Consider the following 9,202-nt stretch of genomic DNA (forward strand, 5'->3'; position numbering starts at 1 on the left):
TAGACACAGGGTCTCATTGAATCTTGTGCTATCTTTACCAAATCAAATCTGTAAAGTTCACTTGCAATTTAATATATTGTTTTTGAGTCATGTTGACATTTTGACTTCATAAGTGTAAACTGAAAGCTGAATTTACCGGAAATTTGTTTTTACAACATTTTCCAGATCCCTAATCTGCAGATGCTTTATAAAATTATGCAATTGCTTATGAGGTAATGCTGCTGAGAATTTTTTAAAAAGAAATTTATCTCTAATATTTCTAAAGCATATGTGAAAATAAGACTATGTTCAATGGAAGCAGGAACTTATACAAAGCATGGTGTAAATTATTAGCATAGAATTCAGTGTTTTTAAAGGCAGGCAGAGAAAATAATCAAATGCTAGCAGAGTGACAATGGTTAGCATTGTTGAAAGAACTGGAAGAGAAGCTTTACTTTATTTCAAAGTTATAAACACTGTAAGTTTTTGGTACAGTAAACATATATTTAAAAATCAATGCATATTATTTTAAATTAATAGAATCTTTGGGTATTTCATAATAAATGACATTTTATTTTATAGTAACTTTGAAAGTTGAAATTTACCTAGAGGATGATTTTTATTAATGACTTAAATAGATTACAGTTAACTCTTGTTACTGAATAGGATCACAATATGATCAATTCCATCATTTCATTTTTACTAACCATTTAGCTGTATCCATGCATGTTGGCATTTCAAGGTAAACAAAATGGTTAAATAGAGGTGAAGAGGAACTTTGAGTACACTTATCTCACACATTTTAAGGTTACAAAGTTTCGGCAGCTACAAAGGGTATTTTGGGGAGGATAGGGTAACAGAAATTTGAGGATAAATAACTGAGTATTAAGTGATCTTAGGAGAATATTATGAATTTTGTTAGGTATAAAAAATGTTATTGTGATTATGTAGAAACTGGTGTTTATTTTTCAGAGACAAATACTAACACATACAGAGGTGAGATACTGTAATTTCTGAGGGAAGCGCAGAGGCAGCCAGTGCAGCAAAATTGCTTCTGAGTGGAGCCGAAGATGGCCGGTTCTGAGTTCAAGCTGAATCAACCACCGAGGATGGCATCTCCTCAGTGAAGTTCAGCCCCAACACCGTTTTTTTCTGGTCCCCTCCTGGGACATGTCTGTGCATCTCCACCATGTGGCCGACCCCATGTGGCTCAAGGACCAGCACACAGGCTCTGTCCTGGACAGTGGGTTCTGGCATTGGGGGTTAGACCACCAATTGAAAATGCATGATTTGAACATCTTGTTGGAACTCGTGATGCCCCATCAGATGTGTTGAACATTGTCCAGATATGAATGCGGGGGTTACTAGGAGTTGGGAATAGACAGTTATAATTGTGGGATCCCAGAACTCCTTATGACACTGGGACCTTCTCTCAGCCTGCAAAGGTAGAGTATGTGCTGTCTAGCAAGCTGAAGTTTTAAAGTAGGACTTAGGGGTCATAAGCTTCTAGCAGCAGCACCGTGAGTCCAGCCTAGAGTCCCAGACTGGATGCATATGAGCATTTCCAATCAAGCAAGGTTATGTATAAACTCAACTGAAGGCTGAGTGGCATTTGAGTACTTGGACCTAAGCCCAGAGGTACAAAAGAGGAAGCATGCCTTCAAGAGTCCCAGACTAAAAGAAAATAATTTTGAGTATACTTACCTAGTCAATGCCACTTTCTTTCACATTATCCACAATACATTTGCCACAGGTGGTTCTGATGGGTTTGCAAATATCTGGGATTCAAAAAGGCACTTATGCCAGTTTCGTCAGTGCCTACAGCATCACGTCACCTACGTGATGTAGTAATGAGACTACCTTGCAATACCATCGTCATATGCGTATAAAATGGGTGACACAAAACAAGCTGAAGGTGGTGTATCGTTATTCCCCAAGTGACAGATGCAGAAACAGAACTTAAGTCCATCTGATCATCTTGTGAAAGTGGTTTCTCTGTGGAAAGCTTTGTTTTGTTTCTTACAAATACATGCTTATCCCTTAAAGCAGGCATTATAGTCCTCGCAAACACAGTATTGTATGTGGATTTCTCAGTTTTCTATCTTAGAAGAAACTTATCTGTGTGCTCTTTTCACACAGATAAGACTTTGTGGAGAGTGAGGAGCCTTTGTGTCTTTTGTGACTGTGATTTACTCTAAAATACTTTAACAGAAGAAAACTAAAAGAAGCAAATATGGCAAAATGTTAACTTTTTTATGGCTTTATGAGTGTTCATGATACTATTTTTCTACTCTTTTATATATTTGAAAGTTTCAATAATAAAACAGTTTTAAATATTTCATAGCTAAAAATAAAAATGTTTCGGCAATTGAGATTTTGCAAACGTCAATGGAACACATGGATCAACAAAATAATTTTATTACTTTTATCAGTTTTATTTTAAATTTTTTAAAGTCTTATAAAACTTTAAAATATAAATTAGAGTTAAATATTTAATCAATTGCTTGCTTTGAAAGAAATCAAATGTAAAGAAATATAACAATTAAAAAACCTTTTTTTGTATTCCTTTATTTTATCTTTTCTTTCTTCTTTGCATCCTTATGCGGTATTTATAAAAGGGCTTCTAAACAAGATAACATAAATAAGAAGTAGATGATAAGGTTACAGCCAAGAGGAAGTAAAGTAGAGCCAGTAATGAGATTAGTGCTTAAAAAACAGTCTGACATCCTAAACACTTACCAGCAAAGGGCCAGGGATTTGTCTCTTAGTTTTCTAACTGTAAATCTAAAGAAAGGAATATGAACAGATAGATCATTCAGAGTGCTCATAAAATAAAGGCAAACTATTTATCCAGGAGAAGTACAGTCATTTATGATTCGAAGTTTATCCTAAACAGGATCCTATGAAATGTAATGAACACAGCTTTAAACAATACACTTAGAATAATTACAGCAAGGAGTTTTATGAGAGTGTGTCTTAATTTAGACGATTGTCATTTTCAAAAATAGTGAAAATAAACCTATTGGGGCAAATGTCACAGTGTCATCGAGGTAAGCAGCACCTCAGAGCATTTGGGAGACTTTTGGAGTATCTCGAACAAACCTTCTTAATCAGTTTCAAGAATCCAAATAGAGGTGATAGCTACACAAGAAGGTTCTAGGAATCCTTTAAATAATGTATATTAGTGGACGTGTATGAGCGTAGATGCATTTTTCCAAGGACAGAGTTTGTAACTTGTATCAGAAGAACCTTTGCTTCGAATAGATTGAGAACCACCAATTTATAGAAAAAAAGAGGCTGCACGTTCATAATATATAGCTTTTTCTTAATGAGCTTTTCGAAATGAGTTTTGAAATTGTGCTCTCTGCCTACTTCTCAAAATAAAGAATTCTATATGTCCACTAAAGAAAAACACACATTCCACGAATTGGCTCACCAGGACACTCTTGGCCTCCTCTAATGAAAGTTGAGGTGCTGATTTAGGATCGATTGGTAGAGAAATCTACTTCTTATACACTTGGAAGTAAGCCCAAGGGGTAGTCCTGGAAAAGGTGAAGATTTTTATAGAAAACAATTTTGGGTATGTTCTAAATGAAATTTTAAAATTTTATGTAGTGTGTTAGTAAGTTTAACATGAATATTTTAAAGACAGGTATAACCAAAAACTTACCATCAACATTACAAAAGAAAAATTGAATAAATCACCTATAGATTCTCTGGCTTTGAGCAATACAATTTTCTGGAACAATATACTAAGATAAATTGCTTGCAAAATGTGGTCTCTGTAACTGAATGAGCTATCTTGCTGAATAGTTGTTTGCAATAAATAAATTAAAAGTTTTTCTTTCTGGCAATAGTAAGACAAGAAGTTTCTTAAGGTCTTGGCTAGATAATAAGCATAAAAATAAATTATGGATCTTGTGTGTATGTGTGTATATCTGTTTAAATTAAGATTTCACATATGAATTTTAAGAAAACAGTCTTAATATATAAATTACATATATGAAATCTTAATTTATACATGCATACACTTGTACATGTATGTAATGGTGGAGCTGGGATTCAATCCAAGGCAAGGCAGCTCTAAAGCATATGCTCTGGCCAAGAGGCTAGGCTTTCTCTATGTGTGATAATATAATCACAGTATTTGCTTGTGAAAGAATATTGCCTTTCCTCTGTCTGTGCCTAATAGAGGAACCATGCATCTATTTTACTCAAAATACTATTCGATCATTAAAGAGCAAGCTTATATGAAAGAAAGAATATCTATTCCTATTATTTTTCTCCTGTAAATAATTACTGCTCTATTAAGAACATTTGTATAGTGAACGATTTATTTAAGGTTTCATAAATGAGAGAAGTCTATAGCAGTTAAAATAATATCTGGACGTTTCCTTTCAGTCAGCTACTAAGTGTAGGAAGTATTGTTTTATCTGTACATAATTAAGAGAGTCCACTTAAATGGTTTATTCTTTATTCTTTCAAATTTCTCCAGCTTTATGACTGTTTATACCAGAATTGACACAGCAATTCTACTCTAGGAATTTATCCCAATGATGTTATTTACGGAAAGCAAAAAAGATGTATTCATGAAGATAATCAAATATCTTTATTTGTAATAGACTAGAAGAAAACATTAGGGAGAAAAAACTCACAGCCTTATATGACAGATGATAAAGACAGCTATATCAATATAATTAAATATTATAAAAATATTACAAATAATTATGACTTCTGTAAAATCATGGTAAATGTCTGGCTAAGTGTCAAGAGAGGGTAGCAACAACTAATTTATAAGCATACATTTAAAATCTATTATAATTTCAACAATGAAAAATATATACTTGTAAAAGAAAATATGAAAAAATCAAAATAGTCTTATTGTAATGGAATTATAAACATTTTGTCATTCTTTCCTTAATTGTGTGATATTTGTCTTTTCAGTGAACTTTTGAAAATTTCTTGACAAGTTCCTGAGTTTTTATTGGAGTATTTTAAGATTTCATTAGTTATTAATGGACTTCCTACCTTGCAAATACTGGCTTTTCTATTCATTAGTAGTATGATACTGTGCCAATTCATTAACTTTTTCATACCACATTTTTTTTACCTGCTGATGATAGAGAAATAACACATCATAGAGTTGTTTAGATTAAATGAGATAATGCAAATTAAACTTTAATACAATGTTTCCTACCACATAGAATGTGCTTAAAAAAAATGAACAAAATAAACAAATGGATAAGTAAACTCAGCTATCATTTTGTTGAATGTTCGGAATTTCAGACTAACATGAAATATTACCATTTTAAAGATGAGAGAAAAAATGTGATTAATATGTCAGAATAAAATTTAGTTCGTTTTAAACCCCATCTTGGTAAAATAATAATAATAATAATGCATCATAGAATACCAAATATCAAACATGACCTCATTTAAAAAATATTTTAGGAGGAAAAGTTATTTCAATTAAAAGCAACTTAAACTCAATACAAATTTTAAAAATTGGAAAAAAGAAGAGAAAGAGAAAACATTATCAGTGGCTTCCTCCAAAAATATAGCTCCTTTTAACATTCTGGGAGGTTTACGTTCAGCCTTTTTGTTTCATACACATAGGATACTTTTCCAAAAGTAATAAAATTATATTTGCAATTTTATATTTCTCTTTCTACTTAACATTATAGTTTTCTTTGTTGCTAGAAAGTTTCCTTAAACAGAATAGTAATGGCAACATATTACACCAGTTGGATAGTATAATTTATTAAAATAGTCTACAATAGCATATCTTATTTTACACTATTACAAATAAACTTGTGCTAAACATTTTTGTGCATAAATCTTTTTTGTGCCTCTATAGCTATAAGGCTAGTTGGGAAATTAGTTGTTGCTACCCTCTCTTGACACTTAGCCAGACATTTACCACGATTTTACAGAAGCTGTAAGGATCCCTTGTGGGATCCAGGTTTTGTAGATGAAGTGCTCTATAAATCCTTGGGTAGTAGAACTGGCTGAGGCCCAATCGTCAGTAAAGGCCAAGTCAGCTCTGGAATATGTACCAATTTTAGTCAGGATAAACGTTTACCCCTCTCATAGTCTTATTTTATATTATTTCCATTTAAATTTATATTTTTGTTTGTTTTCTCCTGTTCTTACTTTACTTTCATTTAGTTTTTTATCTTTGTGTTTATTGTTTTCTTCTATTCTTCCCCAATCTTTGACAATTTAAATAACTTTTTAAAATTAATGAGCAGTTATATACTAGAAATAAAAAATTCCTTAAATAGCATTTCTCAGTGGTCTGAAACATTTAAAAAATTTAAAATAACGAGCCATTTATATCTTATCCAAAATGTAGACTAAATAGATGAAAAGACTGCTTTTTGGTTGATAATTTTTGAGTAGAATTTATTTCTTGTAATATTTTGTCAGAGTTACTGTCCAATAGTAACAACTTGTAATTTTGTTTTCATTAGCTAATCATAATTCTTTATAGCAAATTTAGTTCAATTTTACTTCTTTTATTAACTCCTAGAAACTCTATTCTTGAAGTCACATGGAGTCCAGTCACTCAGTGACCATACTAGAGGTCATAACGGACAAATGTTTCTTCTGGGGACTTGACTCTTTGCTTTAACCAGGTTAAGCCAGCAAACTTACTCTGTCCAGGAGGCCTCCAGCTTGCTCCACCCTGCCAGGCTTGCCAAGCAGGGTGGAGCCAGCTGCCTTCAGTGGAGCCAGTGAGGACAGTGGACAGGTCACACACAAATCCCCACCTCTCCATCTCCCCAGAGATCCTCAGAAGCTTAGATCACTTCCAGAAATAAGAGGAGAACCGGACAATAGAAGGGCCTAACCCCTAAATGTGACTAAATATCAATCCAATGTGCCTTTTTTTTTTTAACCCAGAATTGGTGAGTTTGGACTATTAGTTATCAGTAGAAATGGGGATTCCTAGAGTTAACTGAAATTTTATAGAAATAAAGTTACATTTCTATATTTCTTCCCACCTGAGTTTGGGACTATGCACTTAAAATAGCTGTTAGAAATGTCCATGTTTTTCCATATTAAAATAAAACTCTTTTCTCATTTCTCTTGAGCTATTGTTATAAATCGCTGCTTCATGATAAAACTAAGCTCTGGAAAGGCTTTTTCTTTTCAATTTCCCCACTTCCTCCCCTCCCATGGGCTATTGAAGTCCAATTCCCGTCCCTAACACCCCACTGGAATGACTCTTGTCCAAGATACATCACATTTGTCAAATGCTGGGGCAACTTTTCATGCCCCAGAGACCTGACTGCAAAATTTCCCCTCCTTTGATTTACTCGTTTGCTTTCTCATACCCACTCTGCAGTTCTATTTCTGTGCTATTTCTTTTCTTAATCTCATTTAACTACGTTTCCTCTGTCCAGTTCTTAAATATTGATATTCCCTTCAAAAGTCTGTTCTGGCCTTTTCTCTTCTCACACTATACTTTCCCTTCCCAAAGCAGCCCATCTGCCCATCTTACTTTAACTGTAATATCTATGTTCGTAATTCTCAAATCAATATTTCTGGCCCAGGTTATTATCTCGGACTTAGGCCCACATAACTAACTGCCTTTTAAATATCTATATTGGGATGGCTCATACATAACTCAAATTCAACCTCTCCAAGACATCATTTCCTTAAATTCTGCTCCTCTTCCTGGATGTCTCACTGCTCATTTTGGCAAATGGCATCAACCAACTCAAAATATATTTTGTGCTTTGATATTGTCAGTCACCTTTCCTGTTAATAGACACTAACTCCCCAAACTATAAATGACTAAACACTAATCCCTTGAAGTTCTCAACATTTCTTATATATTCCACTGTGTATCTCTACTTTATGATTATTTTTTTGTAATACGTATTTTGACCTTCATCTCTCACAAAACTCTTTTGTTGTTAAAAAAAAAATCATACTTTTACCTTTCCTCAGATCAAGATCTTTACCTTCTATTTCCCATAGAAGCCATAGATGTAATTTGCTCAACTTTCTACCAGTAAATTCTTGTATCTTCCTGAATCTGTGGCAATATTTTCCTTTTTCCTCAGGTACCATGAGGGAAATAGGCCTTAATGACTTCCCAGAAACCTTGAACTATTGATTAATCCATTCTCTGTTTTGTATCTTCAACATCTTTTTTTCCACTGATTTCTTTCTATCATCTCTAAAATATGTGTTAGCCCCTTTCATTATGAATATTCTTAACTTTTCGATTTCCTTACTGTCATCTTCCTCCTGGCTTTTTTTACTTTTCTTTGACACCAACACATTTGAAACTGGATTGTTCTATCCATATCACAACTATATAGCTTTTGCTGAGGACCCTAGGTCAAAACTTTTATCTAAAGGTTTCAATTTGAACTCTGAGAAAGATTAAAAATTATTGATCACCTTGAAAAAGTAGTTTCCATTTACTTTTAAAACCTATATTCTTTGAGTTTTATCCTACATCATCAATTGTCTTGTTTTTATTTGTTCTTCTACATCTATTGATAGATCACCAGGTGCCTAAGGTTCTATTCAGATCTTTCTTCTTGTCTATCTCTGCACTTTCTCTTTAAGCGATATAAAGTTTCCTTTACCTCACTCTCATTGATGAATCGGATGGATCTTCTACTCATACTTTTCTTTTGAACTCTTAACCCATAATTCTTACCATCTATTCTCCATTTATACCAGGTGACTTATAGCTTTTTATATTCAATATGTCCAAGACTTAATTTATAATCTTCATTCTCCCCACCTAATCTCACCAAGAAGCAATCAGTTTTCTCTCTTCTAGTCCCTACTCTATCTAGTAAAGGCTATCACCTCCCAGCCAGTTTAAGCTAGAAACCTGAGAAACTTCCTGGACTTCTCTTCCACAGATGCTCACTACCACCAGATACAGCTGTCTTTAAATTTTCTTCTATTGTTTTATAAAATTGTCAAATAAAGTATTCAAATCAACCATTAACTGTAAAAGCTGATAATGTAGTTTGACTGACACGGAGCAGTTTGAGTTTAGGCACCTGAGTCATGGCTTTGAAAAATATGTAAGTGTATGACTGACATCTTAGGTATAAGCTTCGGAGGACTGGTGAGTTGTTTTTGCCAGGGTGCTTCAGACACTCAGTGTCTGGCCAGTCCAACCACTGAATGCCCCGTCACCCTCAGATCAATTACCTGCCCAGCCCCTTCATGCCTTGCCACCTGA

General features: G+C 33.7%; 1 pseudogene; it reads left to right on the top strand.

Moving 5' to 3' along the window:
* Positions 1–1,049: 1,049 nt before the first annotated feature.
* LOC111741447 lies at positions 1,050–1,952 on the top strand (annotated as a pseudogene).
* Positions 1,953–9,202: the final 7,250 nt, after the last annotated feature.

This window comes from Pteropus vampyrus, unplaced genomic scaffold (assembly GCF_000151845.1).
Source record: "Pteropus vampyrus isolate Shadow unplaced genomic scaffold, Pvam_2.0 Scaffold78, whole genome shotgun sequence".
Classification (NCBI taxonomy): domain Eukaryota; kingdom Metazoa; phylum Chordata; class Mammalia; order Chiroptera; family Pteropodidae; genus Pteropus; species Pteropus vampyrus.